General features: G+C 49.8%; 1 protein-coding gene across 1 annotated transcript in view; it reads left to right on the top strand.

The window, feature by feature from the left end:
- The first annotated feature begins 10,903 nt into the window (after window positions 1-10,903).
- ACKR2 (atypical chemokine receptor 2) overlaps window positions 10,904-24,336 on the top strand; it is a 42,647-nt gene continuing 29,214 nt past the window's right edge. Inside the window, exon 1 of the mRNA XM_084754216.1 lies at window positions 10,904-10,925. The gene's annotated coding sequence lies outside the window, so the exon portion shown is untranslated. The remainder of the gene's footprint in view (window positions 10,926-24,336) is intronic.

Genomic DNA, 24,336 nt, shown 5'->3' with positions numbered 1-24,336 from the left:
CTGAGTCATGAGAGGAGCCAGTTCTGGGCGTGGTGACTCCTAAGCCCAGCACTTAGGAGGGTGAAGGAGAGTTGCCAGGTCGAAGCCAACCAGGCTACATGGTAATCCCTGCCTCAGGAGCAGGAGGACCTGGCCCCGGCATCTGTGGTCCTGTCAGTGGGTCACAGCATGGCTGTCACTGGGTGGACCCTGATGCTGTTCCTGAGGCCGCAGCTCAGCACATCACCCTGCCTGACTTGCCCACTAGAACTCTATAGTTGTCTAGAGCCACTGTACCTCTAACCAGCTCTGCACCTAGGCAGCCTCGTGCCCTGAATAGCTCTGTGATTCCTTGACACCATCTGTAGTGACACTAGATGTCAGCTCTCTGTCCCCGCCTGTAATGGGGCCTCTCTGAAACCTGCGATGGTCATAGCCTTTTCTTGGTAGTTCTTGGATCTATATAATCTTATGTGGCATGGAATGTATAGTCTGAGAGTTAGTAACATTAGCAACTAAGATTGGGGCTGGAGAGATGGCTTAGTGGCTATGAGCACTGGCTGTTCTTGCAGAGGACCAGGCTTCAAAACCCAGCACCCACATGGCAACTCATAACTGTCTGTGTCTCCAGTTCCAGAGGATCCGGCACCCTCACACAGACATACTTGCAGGCAAAACCAATGCATGTGAAATAAAACTAAGTAGAAATTTTAAAAAGATTGGAATGGGATAAAATAACTGATGTTGCAAATGAAAGCTAGACTACTTGGTGCCTTGAAGCTAATGAAATGGGCATAGCTTGTGGATTTGTTGTTATTCCATAAACCCTTACCTTGTAGAAAGACAGAAACATGATTTATTCATGATATAGCTTGCTTGCAATATTAAAATTAACCTCACTGACCAATAATGAAGATAAACCTAAAGTCATTAAGTCCTGTGACCCTGTGACTATAGAGGCTAGCACAAGCAATGAACAAAGCATGTTCGTTTTTGACAGGGACTTGCACACTTCAAAATATACAGGCTCATTTAGACCATAGTAGAAATCTCAAGTTAACAACATCCTAACAACGACCCTGGCTTTACACTCTCAAAGATGTCACTTTTTGTTGTTGTTGTTAAGTGGGATCTCGTTGTGTAACCCAGGCTGGCCCCACACTGGAATGTTCCTGTCTCAGCCTCAGTGCTGTTGGGGTTCAGGTGGGTGCGATCATGCCTGGACATGTCACTTGGTTTTTTTTTGTTTTTGTTTTTGTTTTTTTTTTCACTTATAAAACATGGGTACCAATTGTGGTGGTGAATGAGGAAAGGACCTGTTTGGTATTAGCCTTGTGCCTGGTGTGAGAAGTTTAGCTTTTTTGTGTGTGACAAGGCAGACCTCGTGCTCCTTGGAGCTTCTGTGGTTAAGTGCATGTGTCTATTAAACCAGTTACTAATAGAAATGATGGCAGCACAAAGGCTGTAACCTAGGAAATGAGACCAGTGAGAGGGTCAGCGTGCTGACACAGCTGAGTGACCTCAGTTGGGTTCCAAGGACCCACATGGCGGGCCACCTCCTGGAAGTTGTTCTCTGACTTTTACACACACAAAATAAATAAATGTTAAACAAACAAACAAACCCAGGAGACTGGAAGATGGCTCAGCAGTTTAAGAATTCTTGTGGCTTTTGATGAGGGTCTGGCATCAGTTCCCCGTGCACACGTGGTCCATAACAACCTGTGTCTGCAGCTCCAGGGGCTCCCACACCTGCTCTGGGCACTACGTACATGGCACACAGACATTCATGTGGGTAAAACACAGATAATATAAAATTAATAAATAAACAACTTTTAAAATCTGGGAAATAGCAGAGATCAAGATTGTAACTAGACATTTCTTCTGTAACTAGGAAACCTGTTGCAGCAGCAGGTGAGTTTTTTTTAAGGGGGTTAGAGTATATTTTTTATTTGTATTTTTGAATTTTATTTACATTGATGTTACGTTCTGCCTCCATGTGTGTCTGTGTGAGGGTGTCAGATCCCATGGAACTTGAGGTCCAGACAGCTGGGCACGGCCATGTGGGTGCTGGGATTTGAACCCGGGTCCCTTGGAAGTGCAGCCAGTGCTCTTACTGCTGAGCTATCTCTCCAGCCCCACAGCAGGTGAGTTTTTACATTTTTGTACATATCGAGCTCATTCGCTTACGTATTTGGGAAGAGTTTGGGGAGGGGGCGTAGTAGATCACACAGGTGATTTAATAACCCTCAAACCTTTTCTCTTTGGGCTACTATTAAATTCTGTGGAAGGCTTTCTTCGTTCAGACCCACTTGGAAGTGATTTGAGTTTTGAAGGAAGAAGAAGGCTCACATTTTAGCTGTGAATTTGTAGACCTCCTGGAGAGCATGGATTACAGTCTTATATACCACCTCTGGCCACTGGTGGTCTTTTGAGACAAGATTTCACAGTATAGCCCAAGGTGGCCTTCGCTGACTAGCCCAGGCTGACCTTGAACTCACAGTTCTACGTCGCCCACCCAATGGCTGGGATTACAGGTACGTCATGCCTCTGCTCTCAGCTGGCATGTAGCAGCATTGTCAGTTTGGCTGGCAGCACAAAGCATGGAAAGAAGCAGGCAAATATGTTACAGTAGCTAGTGCCGTAGCTCAAACCTGTCCTCGCAGCACTCAGGAAGCTGAGGCAGAGTCATGGCGTGGAGGCCAGTCTGGCCTACAGAGTGAGACTGTCTGAAAGACAAGCAATAGGGATTTGGCTCAGTGGCAAAGCAATTTCTTAGTTCATGTAGGGTCCTGGATTCAATCTCCAGCATTGCCCCCTCCCCCACCAAAAAAAATGACAGAAAATAAGCAGTATGCATAGATATTTCCTCAGTTCTGAGCATCCTTTTAAAACCGTTTGTGGGGATAGGGAGATCGCTTGGGCTTAAAAGCATGTAGTAGTTTGAATGAATACAGTGTTTCTCCCTTCCCATCCCCTGTCTCCCCACCCCCCACCCCCACCCCAGGCTTACAGGGAGTGGCACTATTGGGAAGTGTGGCCTTATTGGAGGAGGAAGTGTGTCATGAGGGGTGGGCTTTGAGGTTTCAAATGCCCAGGCTGGTCCAGTGTCTCTTCCTGCTGCCTGCCAAGGGTCCAGATGTAGAGTTCTCAGCTCCGCCAGCACCATGCCTGCCTGCATGCTGCCACACTTCCCGCCACGATGACAAAGGACGAAACTGTAAGGCAGCCCCAGTCTATAAAGTGAGTTCTAGGATAATCAAGAGGCTACACGGAGAAACCCTGTCTTGGGAAGAAGAAAAACAAAAAACAAAAAACAAGAAAAACCAAAAAACCGAGGGATGGTAAAGTGGCGCCAAACATGAAAGTACTTGCCGCCAAGTTGATGACCTGAGTTCAATCCCAGGACTCTCAGAAGTTCTCTTCTGAACTCCACACTTGTACTAAGGCCTGTGTAACCCCCCCCCCCATACACACACACATAAAGAAAAGGAAAGAAAAAAAGAAGGGAGGAAGGAAGGTAGGAAATAGAAAATCACTTTGAGACCAACTTGCTGTTATTAAAGAGCTTCACATCCTCCCTGTTTTGAAAGAAGGCCCTGATATGTCACTGGCCTGTCCTCTCCCTGAGGGTTATACATAAGTGAGCAACAGCCCAGGCCTGGTTGGAGCACTCTCATAAGGCTACACTTTGTGGGGCTAGAGCGATGCCTCAGTGGCTAAGAGCTATTCCTCCAAAGGACCTGGGTTCCCTGCATGCCAGTCGCAGCACCCACGTGGTGGCTCACACTCTCCAGGGGATCTGAAGCTCTCCTCCTGCCTCCATGGGCACTAGCCACACAGGAGGTGTGCAGACAAAGCGCCCATACACATAAAGACTGCACATTTTGGTATGGCAGTCACCTTAAAAAATCGTGAACTGGATACACTTTATATTTGTCAGAGAGACAAATATAGACATTAAGAAAAGTTTCAAAGAACACATTCTGTATTTTTGTAAAGATTTAGATTATGTTAGATATTTTTAAATTCTTTAAAACTGTCCAGTCCATTTCTTTTCTTTTTATGGCAGTACCAGTTTTGAGAATTTAAATGTCTGGTTTAGATGACACACAGGCAGACTAAATAATTAATTGAGCCCTCTGGGAACCCACTCAAGGTCGTGTGCTCAGACCTGTGCAGCACAAAACTTTGGTAGAAAGAACTGGCGGCTTCCAAGCTTTTTTGGTTCAAACTTTGGTTGGTTGTAATAAGGTGGCTGCTAAATAAACACTTACATCATGTGAACAGTGCTGTGAACGTTAGAGTTAGTCAAAATAAGATAGGCTGGGACTTTCATGTAGTCCAAGATGTCCTTGATTTTTGGACTTTCCCAATTCTGAGGTTGTAGACGTGCAGCACCAAGCCCAGCTTTGGTCTGCTTAAAAGGGCTGCTGAGGGGCAGTGTTAAAGGACGGCAGGTCTTCCGTGTCACCCTCTCAAGAGACAGACGCAGGGACTTGTCCCTCTGGTCCCACACCATTGCTGTTTTAGGCTGCCTGGAGCAGCATGAGGAATCACTGCAGTGAGGTAGTGATGCTTGCATGGTTATCACGAGTAACCGCAGTCTCGATCTGGGCCCCTCAGTTCTCCCTAGTATTGGGACAAGTGCCCGCTGCACCTAAGCCTGCTGTGGTGACCAGGGACAGCTTCTGTTTGTGCCAGACTACATGAGGCCCCGTTGCACACTGCTGTGATAAATGACCCTTCTGCTAGGCAGTGAAATGCAATGTTGTGATCCAGGAGGTTTTGGGTTCCCCCTGCAGTGTTAGAGATGGGACCTGGGGCCAAGCAAGTTCACTGCCCCTGAGCACCCAGGAGACTCAGCAGGGTTGTTCTGCTGCATGTGACTTCACGCCATGTCACAACAGGTGTGACATATCTATCACAATTCAGGTAGATGGATAACAGGTATAGAAGGTACACCATCACACTCTCCTCACTAGAAATGTATATTCATGTATTTGTGGTGTGTGTGTGTGTGTGTGTGTGTGTGTGTGTGTGTGTGTAAGTCGGATGACAACCTATATCTTCTACTATATGGATTCTGGGACTGGAACTTGGGTCCCTGGGCATAGCTACAAACACCTTACCCCAACCCACCTCACAGGTTCCCATAAATCACTTCAGCTCATCTACCTGTCTGTAGAAGGAAAGCTGTCCTGTCACAGGGGGACCTTCCAGCCTTGCTCTCGTCCCCTCTTCAGAGAGCCTCCATTGCTCATGCTCCAAGCAGCTGCTTGTACACGGTCCTAGGGAGAGAAGCTTCCGAGTTCAGTTGTCCCTTTAGGCTTTTAAGATATTAGGTTGTTTAAGGCCGGGCGTGGTGGTGCACGCCTTTAATCCCAGCACTCGGGAGGCAGAGGCAGGTGGATCACTGTGAGTTCGAGGCCAGCCTGGTCTACAAGGCAAGTCCAGGACAGCCAAGGCTACACAGAGAAACCCTGTCTCCAAAAACAAAACAAAAAAAAAAGATATTAGGTTGTTTGTGTTAAGTGTGTGTCAGACCTTCTGAGAGCACTGCACCTGACCACTGATGGGGAGTACAGATGTGCGACGGTTCAGGGGAACCGTACTAGACTCTAAACTTAAGGACTCAGTTCCTCCTGGAATTAGGTTCATCAGAGTAGGTTGAAGAAATGGGTCTGTAGATGGCAGCAAAGAAAGGCTGCGCGTGCTTTGGGTAGGATTTTAAGTAGCTGTCACAGTACAGGGAAGAGGGTCAAAGGTCATACCATCCTGAGTGTGCCCAGTCTTAGCAAAGACTCTGTAAGACCAGATCTGAGGAGGAGCCTGGACAAGTGGGATGCAGAGACCCAGAAGGTACTTCTTACAGAGCAAACTGCCAGAGAGCGGAGGGAACCATGGGATTGTAGCTCTGTGTGGAACCTGTGAGCGGGAAGGAAAACACAGTGAGAAAAGCGGGGTCGGAGGAATGGGAGCAGCTTCAGGAAAGCCCACAGCTGGGAGGACTTTGCTTTAGGTCTGTTAAAGAAGTTGGACAGGGTTGGTGAGGGGGTTCACGCCTGCAGTCCTAGCACTGTGGGCGTGGACTTTAAGGCACCCTAAGGCCACTGTGGACTACACGAGACCCTTCTGATAAATGTCCACGGAGGAGGGGCTGGGAAGCTCATTCAGTTGGTGGACTGCTTGGCTAACACACCCAAGTCCTGGATCCAGCCTCCAGCACGGCATAGGCTGGGTGTGCTGGTTCCCAGCACTCAAGAGGCAGAGGCAGCAGAGTGGAGTTCAGAGTCATCCTGACTACACAGTGAGTTTAAGGAGGGCCAGCCTGGGCTACGTGAGACTCTGGCCCACCTCCTAAAATGGATAGGAATTTCTCTGGGTGTCCAGGCAGGATGTTGACAGGAACAGAGAACATTTGTAGTTCTTGGCAAAGGAGTAAAATGGACTGGAAAAGGGCCTGGGTTGTCCAGTCTTGTGTGGACACTGTCCAGCAGTACAAGGTTTACAGACTGGCTTTGCATTGCTGCTTCTGAGCTATATGAAAGAAGTGTGCCTCTGCTTCCTCATCTGTGACAGGGTGCTGCCGGCAGCTAAGTGTTAAATGACACGCAAAGCCGTAATGAGTCCTGGCGTGTTATAAGTGCTGTACAAACAATCATTGTTATGACATTTCTGCCTGCTCCCTTCTTTCTTTCTGTGTGTGCATGTGCACGCACGTGTGTGTGTGTGTGTGTGTGTGTGTGTGTGTGTGTGTGCGCGCGCACATCTGTATTCCTTTAGGTCCTACCTATCTAACCTATAAACATAATAGACAATTTCATTTGTCTGTAAGATTTGCATTTTAATTTTTCTTTTGATTACTGAAAATGTGCGTAAAAACTGTAAATGCAGGATGCTTTTAAGTAGTTTGGTATACTGGCAGAAAAGTGAAGAAAAGGCAGACTTTATCTCTAGTTTATATAATCTCTTATTTTTATACTCTGCTTTCAGTCAGCTGCGTAGAAAATGTTTCCATTAGTAGCCAAAAGGGCAGCAGGATTTATGTGTTTATGTAACCATGAGCACAAATATTACACTTTAGACATTTTAGTCTTGAATCTCCTTATTCACTGATGCGTTAGTGTAATTTGTTATTGTTCAGGGCAGTAGAAAATCCAATAAATGCCAGTGAGAAAAAATGTGGAGCTTGGGGCTCACTTGGCCCAGGATTGCTACCGTTTATGGCATCAAAACACACGTCTTTGGAGATCACTAGAATTTCTGTTAGAAGCCTGACCTTGAAGGTGGCCTTACCTTCTTAGAACTTGAACCTTTTCCTTAACACAATGGCCCGTCAGTGGCTGGAGAGACAGCACAGTGGGCAGAGTGCTTCCTGTGCCTGCAGGAGTGCCTGGGCTCAGACCCCAGCCCCAAGTGAAAAGGCTGGAGCAGAGGCCCACATGTGCAGAGGCCCACATGTGCGGAGGCCCACATGTGCGGAGGCCCACATGTGCAGAGGCCCACATGTGCAGAAGCTCACATATGCAGAGGCACACATGTGCGGAGGCCCACATATGCAGAGGCACACATGTGCGGAGGCCCACATATGCGGAGGCCCACATGTGCGGAGGCACACATGTGCAGAGGCACACATGAGCAGCCCAACGCTATGCTGGAGACGATGGGCACCGGCAGATGTGCCAGTCCAGCTGAGACTTTGACTTCCAGCTTTAGTGAGAGCCCCAGTCTAGGTAATAAGGTGGGGCCCAACTGAGGAAGACATTAAGTTCTGGCCTTCACACTTGCTTGCATGGGTCAGTGTACACACACACACACACACACACACACACACACACACACACTATTTGTTTTTAAATGAACACCTTATAAGATTGAATTAAATGTCCTAAATGACCTTAATATAAGACAGCAAGAGCAGCCGGGTGGTGGTGGCGCTCACCTTTAATCCCAGTACTTGGGAGGCAGAGGTAGGAGGATTGATGTGAGTTCAAGGCCAGCCTGGTCTACAGAGTGAGTCCAGGACAGTGCAATTTGTTATTGTTCAGGGCAGTAGAACATCCAATAAATGCCAGAGAGAAAAAATGTGGAGCTTGGAGCCAGCCTGGTCTACAAAGTGAGTCCAGGACAGTCAAGGCTACACAGAGAGACCTTGTCTCAAAAAACAAAAACAAAAACAAAAACAAAAAAACAGCAAGAGCAGAGCTGGGATGTGTACAGATACTTCGGTGTCACTGGTATAACCATGCTGAAGGAGGAAGGATTGGTTTTGGTTCACAGCTTTAGGGTTTGTCTATCGGAGTTCATGGCAGCAGGGGCGCTCACAAGCAGTGTGCTCTCTGCACCACAGAAACCAGGGAGGGGACGGAAGGTGAATGCCCGGGCGGGCGGCCAGCTTCTGGCGTAGCGTCACCCACTCACACCGGTTAATCCCGCCTGGACGCACCCTCACAGACACACCTGGAGCGGCCTCACCAGGTTCTGAGGTGGTTCTAAAGCCAGTCAAGTTGACAAGGAAGATTAGCATAAGAGGACAGGAATTATAGTCTTTAAGGGTGATTTATCTTTTATTATGATGTGCATGTGTGCATGTCTCTCTGTGTGTATGTGCACATGAGTGTAGGAGCCAAAGGAGACCGGAGATACCAGATCCCTGGAGCTGGAGTTGTCATCAGTTGTGAGCCACGTGGCGTGGGTGCTGGGAACCAAGCTCCAGTCTTCCAGAAGAGCAGCAAGCGCTCCTAACTAAGCGTTCTAACTAGGCCAGTCTCCAGCCTCTAGTGTTATTATCATGATTGCTATTATTATTACTACTGTTATTGTTGTTATTAGTTTGAGATGCCGTCTCTTCTACTGCAGGCCGCTATCTTTCTGTCTCAGCCTCTCACGTGCTGGGATAACCACACCACACCTGTCTGATTCTTCTTTTTCTCACAAACCATGGCTGGGGAAGAAAGGCGTCCCTGTCCTCACCCAGCCTGCTCCCGTGCCCATCACACTCGGGACCTATACTTGTGAAAGCTGCCGTTCAGTGGGTCCCCTTCAGTCTCAGGCATAGCCTGCGCTCCCCCCTCATGGGCACATGAGACAGTCCCTGGCATCTCTTCCCCCAACTCCTTCTGATCTGGCCTTTTTTCTGATTTGCTGTCATTTGTGATCCTCCTGCCTCAGCCTCCTGACTTCACCACAGCTTGCACCCTGCTTCTTTGGAGTTAGTGGTGGCAGGGTGGACAGGAGAGGGCAGGTACAGTGCGTGTTTTAAGCTGAAGGTCTCTTGCTTTTTTACTGGCTTTGCAAATGTTTGCGTTTGGGTTAACAGCACATGCACATTATGCACTTCATGTAGTTTTTCTTTGGGTTTGGGGTGCAGTCTGTAGTATTGGCTTCTTGGGAGACGGCAAGTTTAAGCCCTTTCTGAGCACTGAGACCAGACAGACAAAATGTAAAGAGTGCACTAGTGAACCACAAAAACCTGGCAACTGTAAAGATGGGAGAAGAGAAATGACCTCACAGACTTGTCCCCTGACGTCAACATGTGTGCCTTGGCCTGTGTACCCACTCACATCACATATGCACAAATATGTACACATGAATGTCAAAGTCTTTTAAACTAAAATACAGCTGGGTGGGATGGGGCTGTAGCTCAGCTGCAGAGCACTTGGCCAGTGATTCTCAAAGCTCCACATTCAACACTCAGTACTGTAAAAATGGGTATAATTTTATACCACACACTTAATCCATATTTTGTCACCATTTTTCCCAGTAGACAGCATGTCGGCAGAGTTTCCTTTTTAAATATTCAGGTGAAGATGGGCTATATGTTGACATTTTAGATGATAAGGCTTGTAATTTAGTAACCATAACTGAAAAGAATGACTTGTTTTTATAACCTGCACTTGCACAGGTGGGAGACTATGCTGCTGGAAAAGCCCCCATCTCAGGGAAGTCTTCAGGGAGACGGCGCTTCCCGGGAACAGCTTTGTTCCCTGCTTGCACCAGGATGGACACACCGTGAGGACTGTGGTTATGAGTGGCTTCTCCTTTGCACGTGCCCAGGATTAAAACTGCTGCTGTGGCCACGATCCTGGCCCCGCAGGCCCTGCCGTGTCCTGCACACAGGCCCTGCCGTGACCTGCACACAGGCCCTGCGGTGTCCTGTACACAGGCCCTGCCGTGCCCTGCACACAGGCCCTGCCGTGTCCTGCACACAGGCCCTGCCATGCCCTGCACACAGGCCCTGCCGTGACCTGCACACAGGCCCTGCCGTGACCTGCACACAGGTCCTGCCATGTCCTGCACACAGGCCCTGCGGTGTCCTACACACAGGCCCTGCCGTGTCCTGCACACAGGCCCTGCCATGCCCTGCACACAGGCCCTGCGGTGTCCTGCACACAGGCCCTGCCGTGACCTGCACACAGGTCCTGCCATGTCCTGCACACAGGCCCTGCGGTGTCCTGCACACAGGCCCTGCCATGTCTTGCACACAGGCCCTGCCGTGCCGTGTCCTACACACAGACCCTGCCATGTCCTGCACGCAAGCCCTGCCATGTCTTGCACACAGGTCCTGCCATGTCCTGCACACAGACCCTGCCATGTCCTACACACAGGCCCTGCCATGTCCTGCACGCAGGCCCTGCTGTGTCCTGCACACAGACGCTCCCGCGGAATCCTGAACCCTGGCCGAGTACTCCAGACTGCCCGAGCAGCTGCGTGCTGACACTGGCTGCCCTGTCACTACGGCAGCTACAGTTGGACTTTTCCCTTGTTCTCTTTTGAGACAGAATCTCACCCAAGTCCAGACTGACCGTGAACTAGCCTGCCTCAGGCTCTGAAGTGCTGGGATTATGGGGGTGTGCCCCCACTCCCAGCCCGCAGTGGGCTGAGCCCTCCTGATCACCATCGTCTCCTCTGCCTACGGTGCCAACTCTCCCTCAGCAAGGATTCAGGTTTGTTTATACTCTGCTCACTCTGCATGAGGTGTCTCTTCCAGCTGGGAGCACCTCACTCAATGGCTGTGCAAACAGGTCTCTATTGACTGATCTCGCGCTGTCCACGCCACTCTGCCCTCACTCCGGTTAGAGGCGCCATCTGTTTGCCTTGACTTCGTAATGAAGTGAGGCCTCATAAAGGGAGCTGACATTTAAATTGGATCCAAATTGCAGTAATGGTCCCCTTTCCCAGAGATGAATGAGCAATTACTTTTACAGCTCTAGGAGAAAAGTGGATTATGCAAACAGACACTTCACTCAAATTGATGGCCCCGAGTGGTTCTCCCGTGCTGTCAGGGTAGACTAGAGAGGCGAAGCTTGCTGCCTGACCAGAGCAGAATGCTCTCTGGGTCCTTCCACCGTGCTTCAAGCCCGTCAGGAGAGAGCTTTAGGGATCTCAGGTGTCAAAACAGCAGCAAACTAGTAACTTTAGCCTGCTGCCTTGCCAGGGCCCAAGGGAGGGAGGCTGGGCGGGTGTGCTCTGCAGTTTGTGTTTCCTCCAGGAGGTGGGGCTGTTGCTTAGAAACACAGCCCACCAGTGCTAAGGTTTCTACCACCATTTCTGGACGGCATCCTCTGGGTTCCTTAGGATCCACATGCTGTGTTGTCTCAGGTCACTTCAACCCTTCTGCTTACATCCCGTGTGACCTCAGTTTCCCAGGGCCCCGCCATTAGAGGGGAGGAGTCAGAGAGGCCCAGCTGACCGATGCAAGAGACTACTCAGTTGTGGTCTAAATACCATGGAGACAGGAACAGAGGCCAGGTACCTGTAGGTGCTATGGAACCTACCACTTAGTTAGGACAAGATATCTGTCCTGGAAACTCTCAAGGCAGGATCTGACCAATGGGAGTGGAGCTTGTCTCCTTTGTCCCTCCTCCCTAGGCCTGGGAAGGGAACTCACAGTTGTGAGGTTGGAAGCAGCTCCGGGGCTCCTGGTTCCCACCCACCGGTCATTGCTGGTCACTGGCCTGTGCTTGAGCACTCTCCTCCACAAAGAGAGGCCCCAGAGCTCTCCATCAGGGCCTGGTGGAGGAGGGCGATTAGCTGTGTGCCAGCCATGGGCAATGGGGGAAAGGTGAATTGCCCATCAGCCACCGTACACCCATATCTTCTCCATAAAAGAAGATGTTTGCTGGGAATAATATATAGTGAGTCAATAGGGACAGGAAAGCACAGCAGCCATAAACCCTAACCCCAGAGAGGTAGGTCAGAGGGCACCGACACTGCACTTGGCTGTCAGGTAAGGAGTGTCAGGCCGCGGGGCCCTCAGGACCTCTTCTGGAGGAAGCAAGTGGAACTGTCCCCTCCTCTTCGTCCCCTTCTTGTTCCCCTTTCCTTTTTGAGGCACGGTATTACTCTGTAGCCTGTGTTGGCCTCAAACTTAAGATTCTCCTGCCTCAGCCTCCCGAATCCTGGGGTTATTATTAGGTGTTTGCCATCACTCCCGGAAAAAGAATTGTTTCTGAGACGTCTTGTTCTCATAGGTCTAGTAAATTGCCTACGCAGATGCTTGGAGTGTTGGAGGCAAGAGACACAGGCGTCCCACATGCCAACTTGACACTTGCTCCCTAACTCAGGACAAAGACTGATTATGGCTGGGCTCCCTGGGGGATTCCCGGAGGCTTCTTACCAGTGTACAGGGTGTTGAGACGTCAGCTATTGTTTGTAACACGGGGGTGGGGGGGGTGGGGGGGTGGTGGTGGTGAATTTATTACAAAGCGCAGCTCCTGCATGCTTAGTGGCACACACGCACACACACACACACACACTCAGTAACGAGGGTGTGATTGATGGTGCATGCTGTCTGTGAGTGCGGCCGGCGTGAGTGGCCTTCAGGATGACCATCATGGTCGCATTTATTGGCAGCTAGCTGAGGACAGAAGGCTCTGGGAGAGGACAGTGTGGCCACCTGACATCAGGAGTCAGAGCACTAGAGATGGCTCCGAGTAGGTCTCCAGGGATAGGGGGGCTTGAGTGGGTTAGGAGGGTGGGTGAGCTTTGGGTGGAGAGAAGGGGAGACCAGAGGAGGGGCAGTACCACAGAGGGAGAGTAGGGTGGTAGCCAGGCTGTGGCACAGCTGGACTTTGGAAGAGTCAAAGCCCAGGAAAATTGACACATGTGGGTGTGTTAGCTCTACAAACAGATTAGCTCACTGGGTGCAAATGCATTGTCCATGTAACTTTCTGTACTCAAGGCAATACCCCCTGCTAAGTTCAGGTCTAAGGTAATTACCTACACATTCTTAGAGAGTCTCTCCACAAGGAAGTCAGGGGAGGAGGTTGGCCATTATTGTGGGTATTATGGGGTGGGCCAGTGTGAGCCATGGTCACCTATGCCCAACTTGGAGGCCAAATGAGAACTTGTGCTTCTGTGACTTTCTCTCTTCCTGTCGCCTCCTCAGTCCTCACTGCACTAGCCAGCTCTCTCCCGTTTATTTATTCTTTTCCTGTCGCTATGACAGAAACACCTGACAGGAAGCAGTTCAAGGGAGGACGGGCTTGTTTGAACTCACAGTTTGGAGTCAGCACATTGGAGAGTCCCCATGGCAGGGAAGGCATGGCAGCAGGGCAGCGAGGCAGTGCGGCACGCTGCATCTGCAGTCAGGAAGCAGATGATTCTAGAGCCTGTCAGGTTGTCAGTAAGTACTGGCCTGTAACACAGCTCGAGGGTTGGAGTGACAATAGCTTCCTCAGTTTTACATGAAGAAGACCCTGAAACCGGGAGGGGCTGAGGGATCTGAGAGCTGTGGCCAGGGAGAGTCCTCTGACCACCAGCCTCCTGCATCTGCCCCACAACTTTAGTCTCTTTATTTCCTCATCTTGCCAATTAAGAGACAGAAAGGACACAGAACAGAAACAGAATGTTTCTCTCCATGACAGAGTGCCCTGGGGGCTCCCAGGAGAGGCAGGAGAAGTTTAGGGTAGGGTTTGTCCTCAATGGCTGTGTTCTGTGTGTATGTGGGCTGGGGGTGGGGGGGGGGCAGGGGAGAGCCAGCCTCCACACTCCTTTCTCAGGGCTCAGTTCTAGGCCAGGGTTGTAGCTCAGTGGCAGAGCGCTCGCTTAGCGCACACAGGCCTGGCGTTCACTCCCCAGCGTCTAAGAGGTAAAAAGCAAAACAAGAGTGGTGCTCTGAACTCACCCACTGGGACTTCTAAGGACGCTGACGTTCTACTAAACAAATGCCAGGGGGTGCGTTTAAATTTGGGTTTTCAGCATCTGCTTTCAGATACCTTTTGTAACATGAATTCACTTCAGGATCCATGTTTCTCTCCCCTGTGAATATAGTGAAGTCTTGTTGTTGGTCTTCCTGCTCAGATGGGAAGGTGTCCAGGAGACCACAGCTCTGAGGTGGGACAGTGTCCCAACAAAAGGGTACCCCGAGACCCGGGAGCCCAGGGACCACACAGCTCTGAGGGGAGGCCTCCTCAGCAGAGGCACTGAAGCTCCCAGGGAGGGTTTCCCCAACCCCAACTGAGCTGAGGGGCTCAGAAGCCTAAGCCTGGCTCCTTTCCTTCTCTTCTGGGCTTCTTAGTTTCTTCCGAAGAGAGTCACACCAGGCAGCAAATCTCTTAAAAGAGATTTATTGGAGGGGCGAATGCAGGAGTGGCTGTGTCTGCTCCCAGGAGAAGACAGCAGAGAACTGGACAGACACGGCCTTTATATAGTGTTTTTTAGGGGGCGGGACATTCTAGGGCAGAGATTTCCAGAGCAAGGATTGGTGGGATTTCAAGTCCTGATCTTGGGGGAGCTTAGGGACTGGTGAGTTTTTGTTTAGATTTTTTTCACCTAAAATTAGCATAGGTCTGGGAAGGGTCCCACCAAGGGGCTGGAGATGGCCATTATGATGACAGTTAGAGAGGTGTGGGGTCTAGGCCTGTTACCTCATGGGTCAAGGGGTTTACTCAGACTTCAACTATAAGCTAAAGAAAACAACTTTCCTTAACTAAACTATGAATTTACACTAAGGGGTCAGATTCCTGGTCCTGTTTCCCGGCTGACAGTGCCAGACTGTGTAAAGCTCCCTGCCTCAGAGGAATGGCTAGTTTATACATTGTTGCCACAGAGATGGCGCTGGAGCCCACAGACTAGCTGTAGTTGAACACGCCTCCCTCCCCGAGATCCCTGTCAGCAGCGGCCATAACTGAGGCCTCAGGTGCTGTTGCTCTCTCCGTGGCTTCAGCGTCTCAGTTTCTCCGAGTGTCTGATCTTGGTCCCTGGCTGTGGAGATTTAGCCTCAGCCGCTCTGGAGTCCTGAGGTGCTGCTGTCTGGAGGGGTAGAGAGGCCAGCAGCACCGTCCAAAGATCCCAGCAGCCCTTTCAGGGACCACAGGGAGTGGCGCTCAGGGGCGCTGAAGAGCTGAAGGTGGGCACCCAGGGAAGGATGTGGGGGAAGGCCAGAGGCAAAACTTGAAGCTGCCCAGCCTGGCTGCCGGAGCTCCTCAGGGCAGCCCTCCTCCCGCACCTCCCCCTTTCATCCCCATCCCCCTCCCCCCCCCCCCCCCCCCCCGCAAAGTGTATAAAGTTAGTCTGCAACTAACAAAGTCTGCAAAGTTAACAAAGGGAGTCTAATAGCCAACACGTATGTTTCCTGCTAAATGTCTCAAGAGCTTTAATGTCTGACTATGTGACAAAAGAGGGTTCTTGGCACCTGTCTATATCAAAGGACACGTGACCGTTTAGTATAGAGCCGAGGGTGCAGATCGCTATCCCGTGACTAATGAACAATACCCACCTGCCTTCTGCAGTGCAGTCCTTAAAAGTGGCAAATCTCATTTAATATTTCCTCTGAGTGGGCTGTAGTAGCACACACCTTTAACCCCAGCATTCAGGAGGCAGAGGCAGGCAGGTCTCTGAATTCTAGGACAGCCTGGTATACTGATCTAGTTCCAGGACAGCCAAGACTACACAAAGAAATCCTGTTTCAAAACGGTTTTTATTTTTTTTTCTTTCTTTCTTTCTTTTTTTTTTTTTTTTGGTTTTTCGAGACAGGGTTTCTCTGTGTAGCCTTGGCTGTCCTGGACTCACTTTGTAGACCAGGCTGGCCTCGAACTCACAGCGATCCGCCTACCTCTGCCTCCCGAGTGCTGGGATTAAAGGCGTGCGCCACCACGCCCGGCCCTGTCTCAAAAGTTCTGTCTGCATTTCCGTAACATTTAGTATACGAGGTGTGGAACAGCAGCACCCCCTAGAAAAGCAGAGCTGTAATGCAGGCTGTGACCAGTGCCTGTCTGGTGGCTGGCTGCAATGTCTGGCTTTTGTGTCCTCTCTTGGCCATTAGTGATGCCGCACCTGCGTTCCAGGTCAGCGTTCTTCCAGGAAGGCTTTGCTGCTTCAGGAGAGTGTCCAAAATGGACCCTCCTGGTTGCCTGGGCTGTCTTCACTTTCTTACATGTCACTCCCCTTTGCAGACTTCAAAAATCAGTGTACTCTGTGAAGAAAGGAGCTCCAACCTCTCCAGAGTCAGTTCTCAGTGCTTTGTTTCTTATTCTGTTTAACTTGGGGTTAATGTACCAAAGTATCTTAAAACCTGTGATTTTCTGAAATGATCCAAGACTACGGACTGTAATTTTCTGAAATGTTTTAGCCACAAAAAAAGAGATTCATCATTTAATGCCTAAGAAAAGAAATCCCGTAGCATTGCATTTTTGTATGCACAGTGAAGGGACTTTGCATATTTGGTGTTCTCATGTATTTGTCATGGGGGACATATTTGGTCCAATAGAATGACAGTTTTGACTGTAGTTTGAAATGTCTAAGCATTTTAGACTTACATTTTTAAAACTGAAAATAGATTTTTCTTTTTAAAAATTTATTTATTTATTCACTTTACACCCTGAATGCAGGCCCCTAACTCCTCTCCTCCTGGCCTCCCCCCTCAACCCTCTTGCCCCTTCCCCTTCTCAGAAGGAGGGGATCCCCCATGTCAACCCACTCCAGCACTCGAAGTCACATCAGAACTGAGCACATCCTGTTCCCCTGAGGCCAGGCAAGACAGCTCTGCTAGGGGGAAATAATCCAAAAGTTGGCAATTAGTCTATGTCAGAGACAGCCCCCCAAAAGCCGACAACACGTCTATGTCAGAGAGAGCCCCCGCAAGAGCTGGCAACGAGTCTATGTCAGAGACAGCCCCCCAAAAGCCGACAACACGTCTATGTCAGAGAGAGCCCCTGCAAAAGCTGGCAATGAGTTTATGTCAGAGACAGCCCCCCAAAAGCCGGCAACACGTCTATGTCAGAGAGAGCCCCCGCAAGAGCTGGCAACGAGTCTATGTCAGAGAGAGCCCCCACAAAAGCTGGCGACAAGCCTATGTGAGAAACTCCCCACCCTGGCCTGCTCAACTTGCTAGGGACCCACATGAAGACCAGTCTGCCTATCATCTGTTACAAATGTGAGGCACCCACATGAAGACCAGTCTGCCTATCTGTTACAAATGTGAGGGACCCACATGAAGACCAGTCTGCCTATCTGTTACAAATGTGAGGGGACCCACATGAAGACCAGTCTGCCTATCTGTTACAAATGTGAGGGACCCACATGAAGACCAGTCTGCCTATCTGTTACAAATGTGAAAGGGGCCCACGTCCAGACAACGCATGCTCTGTGGCTGGTGCTTCAGTCTCTGTAGGCCCCGCGGGCCTAGGTTAGTTGACTCTGTTGGTCTTATGAGGCCCTTGTCCCCTCAGGGTTTGTCTACCTTCCCCCCATCCACCCCACTCTTCCATAAGACTTCCCAAGCTCCACCTCGTGTTTGACTGTGAGTCTCAGCATCTGTTTTGATTCCTACTGGGTGGAGCCTCTCTGAGGACAGCTATGCTGGGCTCCTGTCTGCAAGCATAGCAGAGTGTTGTTGACAGTGTCAGGGGTTGGCTCTCTGCCATTGGATGGGACCGTCATTGGTTGGACAGTCCTCAATCTCTGCTCTCTCTTAATCCTTATACTTTTTGTAGGCAGGGTAAGTTTTGTGTTGGTTTTCCCCTCCATCCACTAGGAGTTCTGCCTGGCTGGAAGGTGGCCGCCAGTCCCCAAGTGTTCCCTCCCCCAAACTCCACTACTCTGAGGCTCAGCTAGAGCTATCCCCATATCCCCCCCCCGGGAATCTACCCTGTCGTAGGTCTCCATTGCTTCAGAGATGCCCCCTCCCTTCATTTCCCTTCTCTCTCCCGCCCTCTCAACCCCCTCCCACTCTCCCCACATCCGATCCCATCCTCATTTCCCTCCGCACCCCGTCTTCTACCCACTGCCCTCTCTTCATCCCCTTGTGCTGTGTTTTCTATTTCCCCTTCTGAGTGGGAGTCAAGCACTGACCTCTCGCCCTCCTTGCTACTTAGCTTCTTTGGGTCTGTGGAGAAAACTGATTTTCCATTTGTGAGTGGTTATCCATTGGCGCCCTGCGCCCTCAGGGGAATTTGATAGGCTGAGCCATTGTGGGGGGGTTTGATAGGCTGAGCCCTGGAGGGGGATTTGATAGGCATCCCACGCTCACTCTGCATGTCGTCAGGCCCTGGATCTCCGTGTTGCCCCCATCTGTGGCAGGAGGAAGTCTCTGATGATGGCTGAGCAAGACACTGATCTACGAGTATAGCAGAATATCATTTTAATGTCACGTTCCTTTAGCAGAACAATAGTATTTGGTTTTCTGCTGCATCCCTGCCTACTAGTGTCAGGTTCTTGGCCACCTGAGCAGTCTCAGGGATGGCTTCCTTTCCATGGGGTGGGCCTTCATTCAGTCAGGTGTTGGCTGGTTACTCTCAAAGCCTTGTGTCACTGTGGCATTAGTGTACCTTTCAGGCAGGTCACCATTGTACATCAAAAGGTTTATTGCTGGGTTGGTGTTTACTGTTCTCCTTTGGTAGCCTACAGAGAACTTTCTGGAATCATGAACACATGAGCAGGAGTGAAAGCCCTGTGTAGACACCATCTTGACTTCTCCATGTTCAGCGAGTTGTTTAGGTGTCTTCAGCAATAGGGCCCTGCCTCGGCTCGTGCAGAGCTATGACAAGCCTTGGCAAACCCTGGGTTCCTGGGGCCTTCTCATGGGGCCCTTCGGCCAACAACTCAGTTAGCTGTAACCCAGTTCCCAGAACAGGAAGCTTTGTCTGGGTGAGCGCTGTCCACTGAGGCTTTGTCTCCCCTCTTACCTGATGATCCTGTTTATGTCACTTTCCTGTGTGCTCAGAGTTAGGGAGCTTCTACTGTGTCCAGTTTCCACGTGACCCTCAAGAGGCCCTTAGTTGTAGCTGTCCCTCCCTGTGTGAGCCTCCCATGCCAATGCCCCAGACTCTGTGCATCCATGGAGACTGAGCCCTCACCCCAGCCTCTAACTTCATACATAACCTCGGTTATATGGAGTGTAGCTTGCTTATTGAAAGCCTGAACAGCTGCAGTCACACAAAAGCGATGAATACACACCATATTTGTGGTTTTGGGTCTGGATTACCTCACTCAAGATTATTTTTTTCTAGTTCTACCCATTTACCTGAAAATTTCATGATTTCATGTCTTAAACATCTGAATAATACTCCATTGAATAAATGTGCCTCATTTTTAACCCACTGACAGACATGTAGTCTGTTTCCAGTTTCTGGCCATGATGACTAGAGCAGCAATGAGCACAGTTGAGCAAGTCTCTCCATGTGATGTAAGGTCCTGTGTAAAAGTCTCTCCATGTGATGTAAGGTCCTGTGTAAAAGTCTCTCCATGTGATGTAAGGTCCTGTGTAAAAGTCTCTCCATGTGATGTAAGGTCCTATGTATAAGTCTCTACATGTGATATAAGGTCCTGGGTATGCGCCCTAGAGTGGTGTAACTGGTTTTGAGGCAGAGCTACTTCCCCCTTTCTCAGGACCTGCCATACTTGTTTCCAAAGTGGCTGTACAAGTTTGCACTCCCAGCAGGAACGCATGAGTGTTCCTCTTCTTTCATGTTCTCAACAGAATGAGCTGTCGATTGTTTTATTGATCTCCAGTATTCTGACTGGTGTAAGATGAAATCTCAAAGTAGTTTTGATTTGCATTTCCCGATGACTGCGGATGTTGAACCTTTCTTTAAGTGTTTCTCGGTCACGTGTGTTTCTTCTTTTGGGACATGCACCCTGACTTTTAATTGGCTTACGTGTTTTCTTGATGTCTAGTTTCCCCCATAGTTCTCCGTGTGTCTTAGCTGTCAGCTCCCTGAGGATGTGTAGTTGGTAACTCCCCCATCCTGTCGCCTGTCACTTTGTCGGAGCGATGGCGTCCTTCCCTGTACAGAAGCCTCTCCATTTCACGTGGCCCCATTAACTAATTCACTGTTGTTCTTAGTGCCTATGCTGCCAGGGTTTTGTTCAGAGAACTTTTCCTATGCTCAAGCCTATTTGATCAGGTTCAGGGCACCTGGACTTACATTGAGATTTTTAAAAAATAATTTGTGTATCTTACTTACATTGGTGTTCTGCCTGCATGTCTGTCTGTGAGAGGGTGTCTGGTCCTCTGGAACTGGAGTTACAGACAGTTGTTAGCTGCCATGTGGGTGCTGGGAATTGAACTCAGGACTTCTGAAAGAGCAGCCAGTGCTCTTAACTGCTGAGCCATCTCTCCAGCCCACACTGAGATGTTTTATCCATTTGGAGTTGTGTTTTGTGCAGGGTGGTAAGTGTGGGTCTATTTCAATTCTATACGCAACCATCCAGTTTGACCGGCAACGTTTGTTGAAGATGCTGTCTTTTTTCCAGTACGTATTTCTGGCTTCTTTATAAACAAAATTAGATGTCCATAGGTATGTAAACTTATGTCTGGGTCTTTAATTCAGTTTTGTCCCCCAACGTTTGCTTTTATGGCAGTGCAGTGTTGATTGATTTTATTGCTGTAGCTCTGGAGTGCAGTGCTGATTTTATTGCTGTAGCTCTGGAGTGCAGTGCTGATTTTATTGCTGTAGCTCTGGAGTGCAGTGCTGGTTTTATTGCTGTAGCTCTGCAGTTTGAGACCAGGACGGCAGTGTCTCCAGCGGTTCTCTCATTATTCAGGGTTGTTTTAACTCCTTGCTTATTTCCTGTTTTCTTTTCTTTTAATTAATTTATTCTTGTGACATCTCAATGGTTATCCCCTCCCTTTTATCTTCCCTCCCTCCCCTTTTCCCCTTACTCCCCTCCCGTATGACTTCCTGAGGGGGACCCCCTCCCCCTGTATATGCTCATAGGGTATCAGTTCTCTTCTTGGTAACTCGTGTTTTCATATGAGTCTGAAGTTTGTCCTTTCAAGTTCCATGAGGAAGTGTTAGAGTCTTGATGGGGATTGTATTGCGTCTATACATTGGTTTTGGTAGAATGGATGCTTTTCCTTTATTAAACCTATCGATCCAGTGAGCATGGGGCATCTTCCCATCTTGTGATACCTTCTTCAATTTCTTTCCTCGGTTTCTTGAAGTTTTTAATCATATAAATCTTTCATTTGCTTGATTGGTGTTAGCCCCAAGGTATTTTTTTCTTTCTTGTGGCTGTGCATATGGCTTTGCAATTCACCTCTTCTCCAGTGTTGGAAAAGCAGGGGGCACATCCTCCAAGGGATGGTTGGCTTGTTAGGAGGTAGAGGTCCTCTGCAAACTTGGCTTGCTTACCTTCGGGGAGCCCAAGACAGCCATATAGTTAGGAGAATGCCGAGGGGCCTTTCTCTCTGGAAAAGACCCTTTTTGATGGGACCGTTTTTCCCAACTTGTGTATAAATCACAAAGTACACACCACTTACTAACGCCAAAGTTCTCATGAGATACATCACATCTGTAGCACTCAGTACAGCTAAACAAAATATCGTAACCAGCATAAGAGGCCTGAAGCCTTTCCAGGATCTGAGATCATCTCTAGAGCCATGGGAACACAGGAGCAACCTGGGACTCAGGCCACAGCAGCTTGGCTGCCAACCCTCATTGCAGCAGTTTCATTCTACCTGAGGAGCTGTGTGTGTGTGTGTGTGTGTGTGTGTGTGTGTGTGTGTGTGTGTGTGTGTGCACATGCCTGCTTATCTGTTTGTGCACCGCATGCATGCAGGTACCCAAGGAAACCAGGAGAGGCCATCAGAACCCATGGGGCCGGGGTTACAGTGGGCTGTGAGCTCCACTATGTAGCTGCCGGGAGTCGGACCCAGGTCCTTTGCAGGAGCAGTGAGCTCTCTTTACTGCTGAGCCATCTCTGCAGCTCCCATGATGTTCCTTATTGACCTGATTTTTTATTATCAATTAGTCATTTAAATTCAGAGTTTCTAGGTAGCTCTAGCAGATACAGGCTCTGTGACGATGAAGTCCAAGAAAGAGCCAATGTAAAGCATTTCTGACCTTCCCTTGACCACGGCCCTCCCTGTAGCTACCTGGCAGGAGCACAGGTTCATCTTGTCTCTTCCTCTGGCTGTGAGATTGCAGAACAATGACCAGAACAATGAAAATCTCCCTAGAAATCCTATGCTGGGGCAGGGAGTGCTTCAAGGGCTGGTGCTAGCTCGAGGAGGAGCTTGTGTGCGACATGTCTCCACAGAGATTTCACAATGCCTCTGACAACTAGTCAGCTCACCCCACAGAAGAAGCAAGCCCAGGCGTGACAGGCTTTACCAGCCAGGACTGTGCTTGCCTTCTGTCTAAACCTGAGCCTCTGGGAGAAAGAAGCTGAGTCTGGGTCCCCAGCATGATGTACAAAGCTGGGCCTGGTGGCAAGTGTCCCTAATCACGGTCTTAGAGGTCTCAGGGTACCAGACACCTGGGACTAGGACACACGAGGGCAAGATACCAGCTTCTGTGTCATTTTTCCCAACTCCACAGGGAGCTCCTTCTGTCTGCTAGACTCAACATGGCCCTGAGACCACAAGAACACTCTGACTGCAGTAGACATGACTGATACGGAGGCTCTGTGGTGGCAGAATGCTGGTGCTGGCAAGTGGAGACAGGAGGAGCCCTGGGGCTTGCTGGCCAGCCAGTCAAGCTGGGTCCATTCCAGGGTCAGTGAGAGGAAATAAGGTAGAGAGCAACTGAGAAAGACAGCTGATGCCTGCCTCTGCCATCCACATGTGCACACAGACACACGGCTGATGCCTGCCTCTGCCATCCACATGTGCACACAGACACACGGCTGATGCCTGCCTCTGCCGTCCACATGTGCACACAGACACACGGCTGATGCCTGCCTCTGCCGTCCACATGTGCACACAGACACACGGCTGATGCCTGCCTCTGCCGTCCACATGTGCACACAGACACACGGCTGATGCCTGCCTCTGCCGTCCACATGTGTACACAGACACACGGCTGATGCCTGCCTCTGCCGTCCACATGTGTACACAGACACATGGCTGATGCCTGCCTGTGCCGTCCACATGTGCACATAGACACACGGCTGATGCCTGCCTCTGCCGTCCACATGTGCACATAGACACACATTCTCAGCCTCCTGTTAGGTACAGACATGGGGCCACTGCGGGTCTCTGTTTGTTCCTCTTCCCATGCAGCTGCACACTGAGTAAATCTCCTTCCTCCGCATTTCACTATTATGTGACTCTTCAATCGGCACATTGGCGATGGGTGGCTGAGCCTACCTTACTGAGACTGCCAGAGCCCAGACTTTGATCCTGAAATTCTGGGAACATCTGCATTACTCACATGGCTCTAGAGGAATTCTGAAGATAGAAAAACAACAAACTGCAAACACCTCAGACTGATAGGACAAAGCCTGGATACACTTCAGAGACCAGGACACCTTGGAACAGCGGGAGCCTGGACAGAGGCAGGGCACTGTGAAGCAGCTGGGGTGGCCCAGGCAAGACCAGGATGCTCCTGGCAGTCAGTGTAGGTGGCCCAGGCAAGACCAGGATGCTCCTGGCAGTCAGTGTAGGTGGCCCAGGCAAGACCAGGATGCTCCTGGCAGTCAGTGTAGGTGGCCCAGGTAAGACCTAAGTCAGCCAGCTTGGCTGTCCCTTACTTATAACCAGAATGTTCTCTGGCTTCAAGTCCTGGTGAACAATGCAATTTGCATGAAGAAAATCTAGGCAGCTTAGAAACTTGATGCATCAGATCTTTGATGGTCTCAGCGGGCAAGCCTGGTGGGGACACTTTTTCCAGGTATTTCCTTAGGTCCTGGCCTATATGCTCAAACACTAGGGTGACCTTGACATCAAGATCAGTTGACATCCCTCAGCTCTACAACATTGGGGTGCTCAAGGGCTCCCAGTCTCTTCAGTAAGGTCACCTCATGAACTGTGCTGACCGGAAGGCCCCCTCCAGCTCTATTCCATTAGGGACTCTCACACTCTTGAAGACGACAAAGAGGCCACTGTGGGGATCTCAGGCACCAACACCAGTTTCAGCCACTGGTTCATACAGAGAGGTAGCCATTCTCAGAGCAGGGGATTTCCTTATG

The sequence above is a fragment of the Acomys minous genome (genome assembly GCF_964271855.1).
Source record: "Acomys minous genome assembly, chromosome: 13".
NCBI lineage: Eukaryota > Metazoa > Chordata > Mammalia > Rodentia > Muridae > Acomys > Acomys minous.
Note: the sequence above shows the minus strand (reverse complement) of the source record. Positions and strands in the feature narration are given on the sequence as shown.